The following is a 17,994-nucleotide window of genomic DNA, read 5'->3' on the forward strand; positions in this document are numbered from 1 at the left end:
TTCACCCCGTAAACGTGTTCACTCTCAAGTTGGTTTATCATCCCCGAAGCCTTTTTGCCCCGCCCATTACTCGTTGTTACGTATTTATACTGAAGGGAATATTTAAAACTGAAATCCACATCTTTGATATAAGGTACACTTTGTGTTGTTTTACTCTTCAGCATCTCTGGGGGTATCTTCTAATCGATGGCATCGACCAGTGGCCACAGTCATTCTTTTTTTTTACATTTTAATGTCTGTTACGTCAGGATGCATTTTACAGTCTGTGGGATCTTAGAATGGATGAAGGATGGCACCTACTAAATGGCTGCACATATTCTGTTTTATAGAAATACCATGTTTTAGGTTGTCACCTCCAGCCCTGGGCATTTGTGTTGTCCGCCCCGCCCCCCACACACCTGCCCTGTCCTACTGTGTCACAGTCTTGATTTCTTTATTATACACAATGCTGCATTGAACCTTCATGAACATAGCTTACATATACCTGCAGGAGTGCCTTGGTAAGAAAATTCCTACAAATGAACACACTGGGTGAAGAAGTATGTGCTCTTTCAGGGTTTCATGTTTCTCTCCCACAGTACTGCACAGACTTACACGCACGTGGGCAGTGTTTGAGAGCTGCCTTCCTCCTAGCCTCTGGCCCTGGACATTCAACTCGTTTCCTTCCGATGGGTGCCAAGGGCATCTTGCATGCACCCCCCTTATTTCTAGAAATTTGAGCATCATTCCCATGTTTACAAGTGATTTGTGTTTCTTTGTGAGTTGTGGATCATATCCTTGGCCCGGGTTTGCTATTGCTGGACTCTGTCTTTTTCTTATTGATTTGTAGGAGCTTTGTACATAGGCTGCTGTAACCCTGACAGGTGGGTTGTGGCATGCGTGTTGTCATGGGAACTCTTTTATGGAAGGCTCTGCGTGTATTTACATCTTATTCTGTCCCCGTCCTGATCCTGTGATACTAAGTTTTCACTGCATGTGATTCTGCCAGGCCAGATCCTTTGAAAATCAAACTCAATTACGTTTTTAAAACAATATGCAACTATTGTGCTGCTAGAAATGAATTTTAGAACATCGCATCAATTATTTTTAACCGAGATTTTACAAAACACATTTTTTCAATATAAATTTGAACAAATACATGTGAACAAATATCTACTGTGAAATATTTCTAGGAGAGTACGGGGTATGAAGGAAAAATAGTACCACATGCTAAATTTAAAAAACAACTTTTGTGTCATTGTTACACTTTTTCTAGTTTATATATGCACAGCACTTACAATAAATTCTCCAGAATGAATCTCTAGTATAGAGTCAGCCAAATCCTCCACATCTTTTATTTTTTTAATCTTTTATTTTTAAACAATGGTAGTCTTTGTCAACTGAGTTACTCCTGGAGCCTCCAGTATATAAATTCATTAACATCAAAGATACTGGCGGACCGGTTGGGAGAACAGCTGCGTAGACTCTGGAGGATCTGAAGGACCCAGGTCCAGGGAGCACACTGAGAGGTGTTTCCGTTGGAGTGTAGGAATTAGTAGGCAGCGCAGGGGGTTTCTTTTATGCCCCAAGGATGATGGGCCTAGCACTGTCCTAGACCTAAGGATAGTCTATTCTGAATCCAGAGAGAAGCCCACAGTGAAGTGAAGCAATTTCCCAGAGGTCCTGTGACGAGGGAGCATTCCCTTAATTAGACCTGATGTTCTAGTCAGACGTACACGACACCATCTCCCATGGGGCACATTTCTGCTGGAGAATGGGAACTAAGAAGAGCCAGAGCACGGGGTTAACACGTGGGCTCTGGCACCAGGTCGCCTGGTTGGAAGCTTGGTATGGCAACTTCTTATCTACACAACCTTGTTACTTTGTTCCTCTGTGCCTTATGTGAAAACAGTATGACCTGCCTCACAAGGTTGTTGTAACAAGTTAATATATGAAAGCTTAGAATAGTGCTTGTCACATGGTAAGCATTCAGAAGATATTAGCGCACTGGCCAGTGTGGCTCAGCTGGTTGGGCTTGTCCTGTGCACCGAAAGGTGGTCGGTTTGGTTCCCAGTCAGGGCACATGCTGGGTTGCAGCTCGATCCCTGGTGGGAGTGTGCAGGAGGCAGCTGATCGATGTTGCACTCACATCGATGTTTCTCTCTCTCCCCTAAAAATCTTTTTTTAAAAAGAGAAGATATTAGCAGCTATTGCTACTCCTGCTAGGTGACTGAGATCAAGTACATTTTCAAATGTATCTGAAATGTAAGGATCTTACAAAATCTACCATTACCTAATAGCATCTGAACATGAATTAAGGGTAAACAGATGCAGGAAAAAAAATTGTTCTCATATAAAACTTTCTCTTCTAGATGATTACTTCATAAACATTCATGGAAATGTCACTTATCTGGAGATCTTTTCAGGAAATAGAATCTAGTTCTCAGGTGGAGGGAGGTGGGCAAGATACTGCATTCCTAACAAGTCCCACAGTGAGGCAGCTGCTGGTCCTCAGACCACACAAACAGGTTCTAGGGACATCGAACAGCATCCAACTTGATTTTATTAAAACCAACTCCAGTGCCATTGCTCTGTTTTCAAAGAGGAAGCAAAGAATGTGTGAGTTTTAAAACTGGTTTGCTTACAATTTCTGTCGCTGAACCTTTTGAGGATCTGTCCATGCATACCTTGATAGTTGAGAAAGGACCACAGTACCGATGTGTTGCTATACGCACTGGCTGAACCCCAGCCTGCCAGGCACCGGACCTTCCAGTTTCCTTGGGAGCGCAGCCGCTTCAGGGAACAATTGGTGACTGATGGAAACAGTGCTGGAGGAATCGAGGGATAAATCGCAGCACTTGTCATCAGCTTTGAGCATTAAAGTGCAGTGCAAAGTAAAGCTTTGGCTCCGGGGCAGGCTTTCACACTTCTGGTCCAATAGGTCACGGGCACTCATTCTTGCTAAGGCAGCAGCTACATCTGAGAAGCCTGGTAGTTGGAGAAGGGGAGTGGCTCCTGGCAGAGTGTGCTCTGGAGTGAGATGGCCCCTTGCGGATTGGCACCGCACGCAGGGGCCCTGAGTGCAGGGGATGGATTGTGTCAGGGTGATCTGACGTGAGAATCGCATGGTTGTATAACTCTGTACATTTCTGGGACTGCTTAGGATTTCACTTCAGTCCTCAACTAAAGTCTTGGAGGCCGGGCCAGGCATTTGGAGAAGGTTCCAGACCACGGAGGGTGGCAATGCAGATGCAACAGTGTCGACGTGGTTGTATGCTGGCGGCCTCCCTTCTGACTTTGGAGGCCTGAGGGGAGGGGCTGCACTGCTTTGGGAGGACCCTCACGTTGGCGTCCTTTATCATGATACCATGCCAGCCTCTGGGAGAAAAAGCTATTTGGAAAAAAACCAAGTTAGGGAAAACAAACCATTGTATCTGTAGCATAAATGAGAGAGGGTGGTTATTGACTGGTCTTTCTGGGAATTTTCAGTGCCACGCTAGAAGAAAGTCATGGGTGTATCAGAACTTTGAAATCTTTGGTGGAGTTTATTGGGTTTTCCATAGGTTGGGTTTTCTGGGTCTCCACCATAGTAACAAATAATGGTAGCTGGCATGTATCTAGCTGAGTGCCAGGCGCTGTTCGAAGCTTCTCCAGCCGTCCTATGAGCTGAGGTGTAATAGCCTCCCTTTTTCTAGAAGAGGAACTGAGGTGCAGAAGACTGTTCCCTGCCGTGGCCATTGCCAGTAAGCGACAGAATCGAATCCAGGCCGCCTGCCCCGACCTCCGTGCATCTGCAGCCCTGCAGTGTCTCGCAGGCCTTGCCCCAAGGCCTCAGACCGTCTTAGATAAACAGTATCCCTTAGAATGTAAGAGTAGCCAAATGAAACATTAAAGCTGAGATTTTAAAAAAGTTTCTCATGCATTGTATGCTTAGGGAGGAGCAAAACTACACCTTTAGAGCTAGGCAGTAAGCTTAGCAAAATTAGAGTTGGTGCCTCATCAACTCCGCGTCAGAGCTTAGCACTTAATCAATAACATATGTCTGATGAATTAATGGATTTTTGATAATCCTCACCCAAGGAGAAAGGAATGGAGAAAGGAATGGAGAAAGGAATGGAGAGAGAGAGTGGGACAGCGCTCCAACCAACTAAGCCACCCAGCCAGTGCAAGTCAATCATTCTTGATAAATAAAACTGTTGACAATTCTAGCATGTATCTAAAATGAATTTTTAATGTTTTTATTGACACTCTTAAAAGTACAAAATTAAGATTTCTGGAAAATGTACCTATGGATTACAAACTATGTAGGGTGCCATTATCTCCTGGAAATAAACCTATTGACCTGTAAATGGAAGAAAAGTAGGCGCTTTTGAACACTGGAATCTAAAGTACCCAGGGATCCCAGTGCCTGTGGTTATCTTGTTAAAATAATTACACTTCTTTTAAGTAAATTATTAAAATGATTAGACTTAGTGTAAGTAAATGGAACATAATGACTTGAGAAAGTCTTGATCTGAAATTTTGAAGTTAAATGTTCTCTATGGGACGCTTAGCATGTTGGGAGAGTGCCACCTGTTGGTAGTTTAATGTACTGCACCACAGGTGTTTTAACCTTAAGTATTCTTGATGCAAATCAGGCAGAGCAAGGTGAGCGTGTTTTAAACAAAAAAAAATCTCAAAGGAAACTGAAGAGCCACAGAGGAAATTGGCAACTGTTTAAAACGTTTTATTAAACACCAGTATTGAGCAAAATGCAGAGGCACGGGTCCTCTCTGTTTTGCTGAGAAGGCAGTTTGAAGATACAGACACATTTGACTAAAACAACTTCTAGTTCTGGGAATACAGACTAGCCTTGTCCTTGACTGCCAGGAGTGAAAATATAAGCATTCCAGCATAAGGAAATGTGAAATCATGTCTCTCAGCAGGGAATTGGTTGATAATTCTTGGTTCATCCGTACCGTGGAAAATACTATGCAGCCGTTTTCTTTAAAGGAGACATATCTACAGACTGTAATGCAGAATCATGTCTAAGTCTAATTTTTAAGCAAGGCAAAGAACAACATGTTTATTCAACTATCATATGCAAGGTGCAGGTAGGAGTAAGAACCATGCCTGAAGTGTGATCTAAACTATTTATAATTTACCTGTATTCAGTTTTAGTTAAATTATTTACATACGTCTTCCTTTGTGTCGTTATTTATTGCACACCTGCTATGTACTAGACAACACGTTCTGAAACAGACATACAGTTTGTGTTTGCATGACATTTAACATTTAACTCTGTACAATAGCATTACGTTGTACAATTACGTCGTAGGGCTAAATGAGAACAGTTTACTCCTAAATATTATCTCATTTAAATGTGCAAGCGATGCCCTTATTTAATACATTTACCGTTTGCTCTGACACAGAAATTTTGGATACTTCCTAACAGCTAATCTATCCCCAGTCTTTTTCATGAGGTTTCACGAAAGAGACAGAACTTGGAGTCTGTGTTTGGGTGACTGAACTCGTGATGTGTTCCACGTGCACGTATGGCCGATGGTGCTTACATGCTCCCAAAGGTCTCAGTGTCCGAAGTTTTATAACACCCCTGGAGGTGTGAAGGAAGACGGGGATTTGACTCAAGGACTGAACTTGAAAACATATTGTAACTGGGCACTGGTTGCAAAAGGCCTTTCAGCAGTCATGGTTTAAAGGCTTTTCCAAGAAATATGTTTCCAAAAAAATGTTAATAATAACTTTGGAACACGGTGCCTGTGAGGCACAGCGCATAGTCGCCGCCTTCGGTCCAGGCGGGCCAGGCCTCTTGCTCTGCTTTGGCTCCGCTTCTGTCATTTCGATTGGACAAGGCGCTTCGGTTCCCTTCAGCCAAAGTTGAGAACTCTTTTGTGAGGTTATGATAATTAATACTCTCGGAGCATGAAAGCATTTATCATTTTCATCCGTGATCCCGAATACTATGATTAAAGAAAGTGTAGCTGTTAATAAACTATAGTGGAGAATAGAAAATCAAACTGGAAAGATATAAAACACTATTAAATTGAGGGGCTACCATGCTGCACATAGAGTGCGCGCTGTGTACAGAGAGTCTGTTCTCGGTGGTAAGTGGTCCGGTTCCTTGGGGACTCAGTTCTTGGTGTCCTTGGAACTAGATTGAATTGCATACCACATGGGCTGGCAAGTGAGCAATTTATATTGTTCCTTATTGAAAAGATTTTTACTTATTGAGAAAGCTTCTCCTTACTCCCCTTTCCAACAGGGATGTAAATGCTTTTCTTACTAGAAAAGGGTTACTGAAAAATAAAATTCATAATGAATTAAGCACATAAAGCTTTGTGATTTCAGGTTGCCGTGACCTGTGTTTCTCTGTTGGTCCAATGGCAGTAACTACAGCACCTGCCTCACGGTCATTTGAGGGTTAAATGTGATCATGCAGGTGAGATGCTCACCACACAGTAAAAACTTCATAGGTGTTCGGACGATTGGAAATTGAACTATTCCAGGAAGCGAGCAGAGCCGTGGTCGTCCCCTCTGCGACCTGGTATACGGAGCTGGAGGCTAGAGGTCTCGGGAGAGGAGCCACGAGTCAAAGATGGTGAGGGACGGGAGGGGGGACAGGGATTTTCTAGTGCACTGACTCTTCAGGGAATAATAAGGCAAAATCAACAAGTAAATTATTTTTTCCAGCTACACGTGACTCTCCTCAGGAATCAAGTATCTTTCCCTAAAGGGATTCCCTACCACACGGATGGCTCGGAGTGATGGCAAATGTCCCCATCCCTGGCAGGTAGACTGGTGTATTTACTAGTCAGGGTTCTCAGAAGAACACCTTGATGGAGTCATTCGTTACGAGGAATTGGCTCATGCAGTTGTAGAAGCTGGTGCGTTCAGAGTCCGGGGTGGGCTGGGGGTGCGGGGCCCAGCAGAGCCGAGGGGCCAGTTTGAAGGCAGTCGGAGTGGCCTGGAGAATTAATTCTCTCTTCCTCCACGGAGGGCGTTTTTCTGCTGTTCAGGCCTTCAACCGATGAACGAGGCCACCCACATCACAGAGGGCCATTGGCTTAACTCGAGTCCACCGATTTAAACAGTCCTATCATCCAGAAACACCCCAAATAATGTTTGACGACTCCATCTGGGTGCCGGTGGCCTCGCCGCACTGACACGTGAGATTAGCCACGGCAGCCGGGATTGAGAAGCTGGAGAACCGGGTCGAGAAAAGACTCGCATTTTGGGGAGCTTCTCCAGCCCCCCTACCGTCCTCTGCAGACACATGCACCTAAAGAAGGGCCTTCGTTTTCAGTTGGGAATTCAGTGTCGTTCCTGCTCCAGACATAGGCTGGAGAAGGCCAGGCAGAAGGCCGCGTGCTCAGCACTGTGACCAAACTGGGAAAGAGACAGACTGGTGACGGAGGGTACTGAGCAGGAATGGATGACAGAAGACCCAGGTGTGAAAAGAAGACAGGCCATCAGAGGGGGAATACTAGAAATGAAGCTACCCTGTGGATTTTTACTTTATTTATTCATTTATTTAATCCCCACCCGAGAATATTTTTCTGTTTATCATCCGATAGAGTGAGAGGAGGAGAGAGAGGGAGAGAGAGAAACATCGATGTGGGAGAAACACATCGACTGGCTGCCTCCTGCATGACCCCCAACCAGGGCTGGGGACGAACCGCAACCGAGGTACGTGCCCTTGACCGGAATCAAACCCTCAACTCATTGGTCTGCGGGCCGACGCTCTAACCGCTGAGCCACACCGGCCAGGGCCACCCTGTGGATTTTTGAAACAGCCGTGTCTTCAGCAGGTGCGTTAGAGGAAGAGAAAGCAGCGGGTAAGTCACACTTGGGTGCAGATCCTATGGGGCTGTTGATTAAAAACACGTTAGAAGAAAAGGAGACAGGGTCTGCCTTCGAGTGGGCAAGTCGAAGAGGAAGAAGACAGACCCTGAGAGAGCAGAACACTGATTCCGCTTCCTGCTAAGCTGCGGGGACAACTGGAGTGACTGGAACAGGCTGCAGCGCGGAGCTGGGACCGCCAGCCGCAGGGCCAGGGACCCTGCCAGGCGCAAGCCCGAGCCTTAGCCCTCGGATGGAGAACTGGTCCAAGCTACTGTCTCAGTGACCTCAGCAGTGAGGAGGTAAACGTGGGGCATTTGATGAAGAGTTCCAGTCGGTGACATGAGCACTTCTGAAATTTCAGTCTGTGTACAGCTTGGACTTTGGGGCGTCAGTTTCATTCAGTACTTGTTTTCCTAAAAGCTATACTGCACTGACGTGCTCAGAAAGGATTTGTCTGGCCACGCTCTGTTACGTAAAATACATTTTATTATAATTATAATTACTCCGATGCCCTGTTAGAATTTTCTCATTGAGAGCCAAAGTAGAGAAATTAAGGCAGGCATGTAAAATGAACCACCTGATCGCAAAAGCAACACTTTTCTTTTTAACTAACGAGCTATCTAATTTATCTGAAAAATAAAATGTTTAGCAGTTCCGAGTTTCTCCCTTGAAATCAGATTTTGGTTTCCTAGAGACACCTTTTCAGTGAGATTTTAGTAGGTGATTTGGTCTTTAGTGGAAATTTTGCTTTCACATATTTTGAATTCTGTTGCTGTTATGTTTTTGTTCTTTTTCCTCTTCACGGCTAGGAATAGTTGGAATGTACTCAGAGTGAACCGCGATGAGTGGGAATGTGCGACAGTCACTGTCCATAATTGTTGTAAAGCCCTGTTCTGTGTGACGTTTTGAGTTCAAAGAATGTTGTATGTGTTTGACCCTCTCTTAATTAACCTTATAAGACAGAAACAGCTAGGGCAACGCTGCTGGCTGCCTGTGTCTTTTATTTATAATTTTTTTTTATTGATTGATTTTAGAGCGAGAGAAACATTGATGAGGGAGAACATCAATGGGCCACCTCCTGCATGCCCCCCAGTGGGGATTTAGCCCACAACCTGGGCATGTGCCCTGATCGGGACTCAAACCGGTGACCTCTGGGTGCATAGGTTGATGCTCAGCCACTGAGCCACACTGGCCGGGCTGCCCAGGCCTTTTCAATATGGACCTCTGGGCCCGACCAGGCAAGCCTGCAGAGGGCTAAGGGAAGTATCTACTTCCTTTCAGGCAGCAGACAGATTGTGCCTCTTATAATTGGAAGAAAATCACCTTGAACCGTGATTGTCAACCTTTTTCATCTCATGGCACACATCAACTAATTACTAACACGTTGCGGCACATCAAAACATATATTTTTTGCCGATCTGACAAAAAAAAAAAGTAGGTATACTTTTTATTCATTCCCACCAGGTGGCTGCTGTTGCGTTGGCCGTTGTCGTTTATTTATTTGACAGTCTAAGGGAAAAGAGTTCAGTGCCCCTGACTAAATAGTCAGGTATTGCATGTTATAAAATTCTGGCGGCACACTGGTTGAAAATCGCTGACCTAGAAGGAGCTTAGAAAGCTACCAGATTCTTGTCTTTGTGCTGACGCACATCTGCAAAGAGCAGAAGCTGGGGCGATCGTTGTGTTGCTCGGCATCAGTAGCCAGTATCTTAAGAAAGAAGCAAATTACAAAAGATGAACTCACTGGGAAGCTGGACACAACCGTGCCTTCTTCCCGCGTCCTGAGCTCAGGCAGGCTGGTGGGAGCAGAGGTGCGGAGGGTGCACGGCTCAGCCCTCGAAGATGCCATTCACGGTTCGTCTCTGAGTGCCTGCAAGCTGGCCAGAGAAGTCGCTGCCAGAAGCAGCAGCCAGTAGGGGACTGTACCTGATTCTGAGGAGATCCAGGGGGAAGTAACGAGAGTCATTTCAAATTAAGGTAAATAGCAGTCTATGAGAAAAATCAAAAGATGGAGTTAGGGATCTTACAGTAGTTCAGTTGTGCTCTGCAGTGTTATCTAATTTTTTCCAGTTGAAGGGAAGACATGTATGAATAATCATAGTGACTATGTTTTCTTTAATATTACATTAATTAGCTTGACCAGTGTGGCTCAGTGGTTGAGTGTCAACACGTGCACCACCAAGAGGTCGCCGGTTCCAGTCCTGGTCAGGGCACATGCCCAGGTTGTGGGCCAAATCCCCAGTGGGGGGCACGCAGGAGGCGGCCAATCGATGTTCTCTGTCATTGATGTTCCTTCTGTCTCTCTCTCCCTCTCTCTTCCTCTCCCTCTAAAATCAATAAAGAAAAAAAATTACATTAATTACTTATAACTTACTCTTCAAATAATGGATTCGGCAGTATCTCTTTATCTCACGCCCTTTAGATCTATACCTTTGAATATGAGTGAAGCGTTTTGAACAAATATTAATACAGCTTTCTTTCTTCAAACATTAAAAAGAAGCCCTGGCCTGTTTGGCTCAGCGGTTGGGGTGTCGGCCTGCAGACCAGAGAGTCCCGGGTTTGGTTCCCACTAGGGGCACGTACCAAGAAAAAAAAAGAATGAGCAAGGTGAAAATAATATACTTACGGTGCATCTTTACCTTCATATTTTAATAATCTATTGTTTTTCTAGTAAAACAAAGTGTTATATTTTGAGAATGTATCCTGACTTGACCTTTGGAATATCATTAACTTTCTTCGGACCAGTTTCCTCAGCAGAAAAATGAGTGACAGTTAGGCTGTCCTGACAGGTTAGGCTGTCCCTGCTCACAGTGTATTAAGGTCCATGGTTGTCAGTCAGCCTGAAAATGCCCAGGTGGGCACCGCTGAAGGCAATACCATCATCTAGCAGTGATGACCTCATATTACAGCCACGAGTTTCAATGACCAATTGTCTTCCCAAGATTTTGCAGTCTAATAGTAAAAATTTTCTCTTTTCTCTTTTTTTTTTTTTATCCTCACCTGGGGATATTTTTCCATTTATCTTCAGATAGAGAAAGAGAGAGAAACATTGACGTGAGAAAGACACATTGACTGGTTGCCTCCCACACGACCCCAGCCAGGGCCGGGATGAACCGCAACTGAGGTACGTGCCCTTGGCTGGAATCGAACCTGCAACTCTTTGGTCTGCGGGCTGATACTCTAACTGCTGAGCCAAACTGGCCAGGGCGTAGAAAAAATTTTCTATTTACAATCATAGAATATATAAAATAGAAAAGACTTAAGAGATCAACTAGTCTAGTTTCCTTATTTTACCAATTAAAAATAGAAAAGTTAGCCCTGCCGTGTGGCGTAGTTGGTTGAGATTCACAGTCAGGGCACATGCCTGGGTTGCAGGCTCCATCCCCAGTAGGGGGTGTGCAGGAGGCAACTGGCAGATGTTTCACCTCTTTTTCCCTCTCCCCTTCTCTGAGATTGGGCCCACAACCTGGGCGTGTGCCCTGACCGGGAATCGAACTGGCGACCTCTTGGTGTGTGGGTCGACGCTCGACCACTGAGCCGCACTGGCTGGGCCCTTTTATGTAATTTTTCTGTACCGCAGGCCGACGCTCTAACTGCTGAGCCAAACCGGCCAGGGCCCTTTTATGTAATTTTTAATGAGAAAGGTCTGAGTTATCAATCGTTGTTTTCAGGTGTTCGTGTGTGACGTAACTCAGTATCACTACCGGTGTATACATTTTGAATTCAGGTTCGGAAAGCAAGGGAGCCTCCGGTTCTGGCAGCCAGGCCCAACACGTCTGTGTCTTCTGCTGGGGAACCCTGGGAGGGACTGAGCCCGACGGCCGCCAGCGTTCGCTGCAGGTTGGGTGGGGGAGCTTGGCTGGTCCGAGGCCCTAGTTTCCTTAAAACAGGCACATTGACAGGAGCCCCGAAGAAGGTAAACCAAGCCAAGACTTCAGACCCCATTACTTCCCTGATCTCCACAAGTACAATTTAATTGAACATTAAGCAGTTTGATCTCTTTCACCTAATAAATCGAGCAAATTCAATAAACATAAATCCTAGTGGTAGAGCTGACCCCGGTGGGGCTGAGCTCATCAGCGTCCACGGCTATGACTCTCCCCGGGATTTTAGTCACAGGTGCTTACTGCTGAACTGGTCTGGAGAGTGGATGTCATAATGTCCGTAGGGTTTCAGAAGGGCAGCTGGGGAGCAGAAAGAACATGGTTTTGCAGATAGACCGATCTAGGTTCAAATCCCTCACCTAAACAACGACTTGACACCATAAACCTAATTTTCTCACTGGAAACAAAAGAAGCCAGTTGCAATCATTTCGTGGGCCTGCTCTGAGATTTAAAGGGAAAGTGCACCACACCTGGCGTAAGAGGCTTTGACGTACACGTTAGCGGACTTTCCTTTTTCCCACTTTCTTTAGCCAGTGTTTGCCTGGTGCTTTTGTCTCCCTAATGCGGTCTTATCCATTGCAGTGCCCCCCCTATTCATGGGGCATACATTCCCAGCCCCCCAGCGGATACCTGAAACCACAGAACTCTGTATTTCTATGTTTTCCCCCCTCTACATACATACCTAGGATAAGTATTTGTCAATTAGGCACAGTAAGAAACGAACAACAATAACTGATAAAATAGAACCACTCTAACAATATACACTGTAATAAAAGCTGTGTGGGTGTGGTCTCTCTCAAGCTGTCCTACTGTAGTATCGCAGCTTGTCACTGCAAGGGACCATTTGCTGGCTGCTCTTGGCACGTTTGAAACGCCAGCCTCACTGGCCTCGTGCGTTGGTGCTGACGGGAACACTGGCACGAGGACACCAGCACACAGCCTGATGACCAGGCCGCTGCCACAAAGGGACTGGGCGGCCGGTGGCGTGGGCGGACTGGAGACGCTGGACAGAAATGATTCTCATCCCAGGCGGGACAGAGCGGGACGGCACGAGATTTCATCACACTCCTCAGAATCAGTGCAATTTAAAACGTTCTAGAATTTTCCTTGTAATATTTTCAGCCCATGGTTGACTGTGGGCAACTGAAACCAAAGGCACTCAAACCATAGAGAGGGAGGACTGTGTATATGCCTGTGTCTCCCTCTGAGTTGCCTTCTCTCCTCCTCTTCGCCCAGTGGGCTTCCGCCTGTAGAGTCCATCACCTCCACCGAGAAGCCTTCCCAGCTGACCAGTCTTACTCCTTCTGTGGCCCCGGGAAGCTGTTGCTCATGTCACAGTGTCCTGTCGTTACAGCCGTTTCTTCTCCCAGAGCCCACGCTGCCCGTGACATTCTCAGCCTCTGCTTCCACGCGCGAAGGAGTCAGTCAGCCGCTGGATGAAACAGTGCCTTGCCTTTAATGTCACTAAAGCAAAGTACGGTAGTTCTGTGCAGTAGACGCAGAAATGTGCCCAGTCCAAGGAACTAGGGAGTGAAGAAGCAGGACTAGAATCCAAGACTTTTGACCCTGGGTCCTTCTTTTTAGTATGCCCCATTTTCCCTCACAGCTCAGTCAATTTCATAGCAGGGAAGCTGGCCTCCTGCCTGTCCACTGGGGACTGTGGGTACGAGTGTCCCCTCTGAGAAAGAGTGTGAGTGGACAGATGCCCGATTACACAGGACACCGCCTGCCAGCGGACACTTTTCACGTCTTTCTGGATGGAATGTTCTATGAGTGGTCAACATTTTCCTAATTTTATAGATTTTGCTCATTTCAGTAAAAAAAAAAAATTGTGTGTGTGTGTATATATATATGTATATATGCTTGTTATACTGCTGGCTCAGCATTGGGGTAAATAATTCATTTCGTTCTCCCTGTCTCCTTTCTCCATTTCCTGGTTGTGTGTGTCTGTATTTTCCAAGCACCATCATCAATTAATAATACATATGGGAACCTGTAAGAAAAACACCTGGGCTAGAAATTTGAGCCAATTAAGACCCATTTTTCTAATGCATAAGAATCGCTCCTTGTTTCTCCTGCGGTGGAAAATTATGCAATTCCAAACTGGAGAGTTTCAGCCCTGCAGTGTGGGGAACGAAACGCAGCCTCTTCATCATTTCTAAAAGCAGCTGAATTTAATCGGCCTCGGGCAGAACGAAAACTTCACCTCCCAGTTTCCGCACGTGCCAGAGTGGCGCGGTGACATGTGACCGTCCAGACCAGCCCTGCAGATGCGTCTCGTCGGGAGTGGGGCTCCCCTGCCAGGGCCGAGTCACGTGCTTCCCGCTGCCGCCGACGGCAGGGCCCGGGACCCGCTGGCTCCAGGGGGTAATTTTTAAATTTTTTTTTTTTCAATTTAAAATTAAAATCAAAGCACCATCTGTGATGTGAATCTGCCATGCCAGGGAAATGAATGTGATCGGTGGCCTGGATCTTGTTTAGACCACTCAGTGACGGTCACCCACACCGCCGTGTGTGACTTTCATAGCTCTGATCAAGGGCTAGCATGTGTGCTTGGGGGTGAGGGGGGGCTGCAGCGGGCGGGGCTTGGAGGTGTGGATACTTCCACCTCCTGTGCGTCTTACCTTCGCAGCTGGCTAGATCCCGGACAGACACACGGTACGGTGTCTCATAAATAGTATTTGCCTCCCAAAGTACAAGCCCTGCCCGGTCGGCAGAGCTGTTGGTGTGCGCCAAGCCCCCGATGACTAGGTCTTCCTTGTTGATGGCGTAAGTGAAGGGGGTTTGGAGAAGGAAGAGGAATTTATGAGTTTCTCTGGATGAGGTGACAGCCAGAAGGCTCTCATGGCAGTTGTGCAAATAGTTCAGTTATCTGCTACGCTGGACTCTGTCCCTCAGCCGTTCACAGTTCACCGTGTCCCCAAGCTAGAGGGCAGCGTGTCCCAGCCCTGGATATAACCAGACCACGCACCTCCAAGCTAGAATGGGTTTTGGCTGTGGCTTGGGGTTTGCTCTGAGGCCCAGTCCTGCCGAAGAGAGCGCCGAAATGTGTGTGCCCAGACCCTGAAGAGGGCGCCTTGCCCAAGACTCATTAGAAAATTCTGTGGTGTGCCCTGGCCAGTTTGGCTCAATGTTTAGAGTGTCGGCCCACTGATCCAAGGGTCATGGGTTCGATTCCCAGTCAAGAGCACATTTCTGAGTTGAAGGTTTGGTCCCCGGCCCTGGTCAGGGTCATGTGGGAGGCAACCAATCGATGTGTCTCTCTCCATCGATGTTTCTCTCTCTCTCTCTCTTTGTGTCTCTCTTCCTCCTTCTCTTCCACTCTCTCTAAAAAAAATAAATAAATGGAAAAACATCCTTGGGTGAGGAATAACAGAAAAATAAAAGTTAAAAAAATAGTGCATAATAAAATAAAAGATCTTCCTGGTTTAAAAAAGAAAGAAGAGTCTATGATAATGCAGTTGCTCCCCTGGACGATGGCGGGCACCTCGTCTCCACCCCGCACCTTTCTCGTAGATCAGGCATGTGCTAGGCACTGTTGAGCGCCAGTGTTCCCTGCACTCTGAGTTCGGTATAGCCAGTGCTCACGTGTGCTGCTGTTCATACTTGATCGCTGTTCGGCCAAGTGATGATGTTTGCTTAGGCTGACAGTGAGTGAGCCCTGTGTCTGAGATGAAGGCTTTGCTCTCTATTTGCTGAAATAACGTTTTCCTCCATCTATTAGTAAACCTCTTGTAATCTTGCAACAATATCTAACGATGTCTAGAGACACTGCTTTCGTTGTTCTTAATTTACTGCACGATCCTTTGCCCATTGACAACTACCTTTCAGTTTGCTAACACTGCAGTTTGTATCAATCATTCTATTTTTTGTAAGTAGAGTTGTATTTATTTATTTTTTTAACTTGTCTTTATTGTTCAATGTATTACAGATTTCCCCCCCCCTTTTTTCCCCCATTGACCCCCTCCTCCCCAATCTCGCCCCCCTCCTGCCTACCCCACACTATTCATGGTCTGTGTCCATTGGCTGTGCATACATGCATAGAAGTTCTTTGGTTTATCTCATCCCGCCCTCCTCCTCCCTCCCCCCTTCCCTTTGAGGTTCATCAGTCTAACAACTCATTTGTACTTCTTTTTATTATTATTATCATCAATTTATTTTTGTTACAGATGTTTCTCCTTTTCCCATTCTGATACTGTCTTTGAAAATCCTCACTTATTTTCAGTTGTTCAGAAGGGACTTAGTGATTTTATCTATGAGAAAAAAATGGCACCCTCAATTTGCTCTCGGTGCTACAAAATGTATAAACCGTCCGCAACGTTATCTCATGTTTGTATGTCAGTAACAGAGGCAGGCCAACAAGAATCGTTATCCACTGTGACAGATGTGGAAACTGAGGCTCGCCCACAATTGCTGAGCTGAAAGGTCAGTGGTGTGGTCAGGACTTGAGCCCCAGCGTCTGCCTCCAAAGCCCAGATCCTTTCCATTCCCCTGTCCTCAGGTGACCCCTGACCCTGGCCAAGGAGAGCAGGTGTGCATGACCAGAGAGGCGGCATGGATGGGTCAGCGTCGCCCCATCTGTGCTCCTGGAAAAAAAATGACTCGAAATGCATGTCCTGGGGATGCTGGGATGCAGCACATCTCCAAACAAGAGCGGGTATATTTAATGCAGAGGTGATGCTGTGATGACTGAACCAAAAGTGTCTTGAAGTTTGGAATGTTAATAGCTTCGAGAAAGGAAAGCAGCAAAGGACAGTCAGTTCTGGGATCTTAAAAGATAAACGCATGGGCAGGGGAGGGGCGCAGAAGATGCTGCAGGTCCCAGAGGCCCCACCCCCGTCTCTCCCCTCTGCCCCCTTCCCCAGCCTTCCTAGGAGCCACTTGTCCCCAACCCCAGCTCACAGTTTGCTTTCTTGACACTTTTGGGTACGTTCTTTATGAAGTCGATCCAAGACGTCTTCTCCCGCAGAGCGGGTGCCACTCATCTCTTTAGTTTCAGGTCGGGCACCACTGCTCCCAGGAAGCTGCTCATCAGCGTTTCACAGGAATGGAAGCCTGTCCCTCCTCGTCGCTCCTCTCACGCCGGTCCCTTCCTTTTGCCATGCTAGACGGTGACAGCTGGGAGGGCAGCCATCATTCCTTAGTGGAGGAGGCACGGTCCAAGCCGAGGCCATGGGCAGGAAGGTCAGACCGCCCTGGGACAGCCCTGACCCTGCCGTCACCCGCCCAGGACCCCGAGTCTCAGTGAGGCGACCCTGAGAGCCACGTGTCAGAGGGGAGGTTGCTCAGCTGTGTCTGGATTTCATTTTACCAAATAACAACATGAATTAATTTACTTTTAACATCTATTCTTGATCACAACTGTTGCTTGGATATAAAATACGGAACACGTCTCCCTTTCAGATGTACAACAAATGTATATAAAAGGTCCTGGGAGAAAATGCCCTGGAAACTTGTAAACATCTTGGCAAACTTGTCTGGCGGGGAGATCCCTGGTTCTTCTTCCTCATACTCGAAGCAGAACTGACAGCCATGTGTGTTCTCTGTTTGAAGTTGGCTTTTCCTGAGTCAAGGATCTATTTCCAGGTTCAGCTATTCCCTTAATGAAATGAATATTTCTCAGGAAATGCTTTCGTGCAAGAGTATTGGGCCGTGTGGGGTCTGTATGTTCCTGGAATGCTCCGCCTGGGGCGAGTTTTCGGAAGGGGTGACATGTCCTCCCCAGCCAGTGGGGCAGGGTCTCTTCTGGCCTTACACTTCCTTGGTGCAGTTCTGGGAGACGGGTGTGTGTGTGTGTGTGTGTGTGTGTGTGTGTGTGTGCGCTTATCTTTGCACATACACACACGCACACCTTTGACTCCTGTAAGTTTAGGGATGAAAATCTTGAGTGTTCACACTGTTGCCTTAGTGCATGGGTTGAACTTTGTTGCAGACGGAGTCAAGTAGAAGACAGCGTTCCCATCCGTGGTCCCGGCAATGGTGGTTGCCTTGTGTGGCTGCCCTGAGAGTGTCCATCCAGTCCCGGGGTCTGCTGAGCTGCACCTCACAGTCCTGGCAGACTTATGGAAGTGGGGGGAGCCCCAGAATTTTCACCCTCTGCTAGATGAGTCCTCAGGCAGCATATTTCTGGAAAACGTGCATTCAGACCATGAAGCCGGCCCTCCGCATCGCTCCGCTCCTGAGTGCAGGCAGGAGCCTGGGCCCGGGACCTGCACTGCGAGCTCAGTCACCCCAAACAACTAGGGGCCATGAGCCCATGTGCTGGGTGGGCCCTGGAGGACTGCAGGAG

The 17,994-nt window shown here is 46.8% G+C and overlaps 1 protein-coding gene across 19 annotated transcripts in view; it reads left to right on the top strand.

Annotated features, from left to right (window-relative positions):
• Nucleotides 1-17,994, top strand: part of LTBP1 (latent transforming growth factor beta binding protein 1) — a 394,177-nt gene that overhangs the window by 346,206 nt on the left and 29,977 nt on the right. The gene's annotated exons all lie outside the window — the stretch shown is intronic.

Source organism: Molossus molossus, unplaced genomic scaffold (assembly GCF_014108415.1).
Source record: "Molossus molossus isolate mMolMol1 unplaced genomic scaffold, mMolMol1.p scaffold_m16_p_15, whole genome shotgun sequence".
NCBI lineage: Eukaryota > Metazoa > Chordata > Mammalia > Chiroptera > Molossidae > Molossus > Molossus molossus.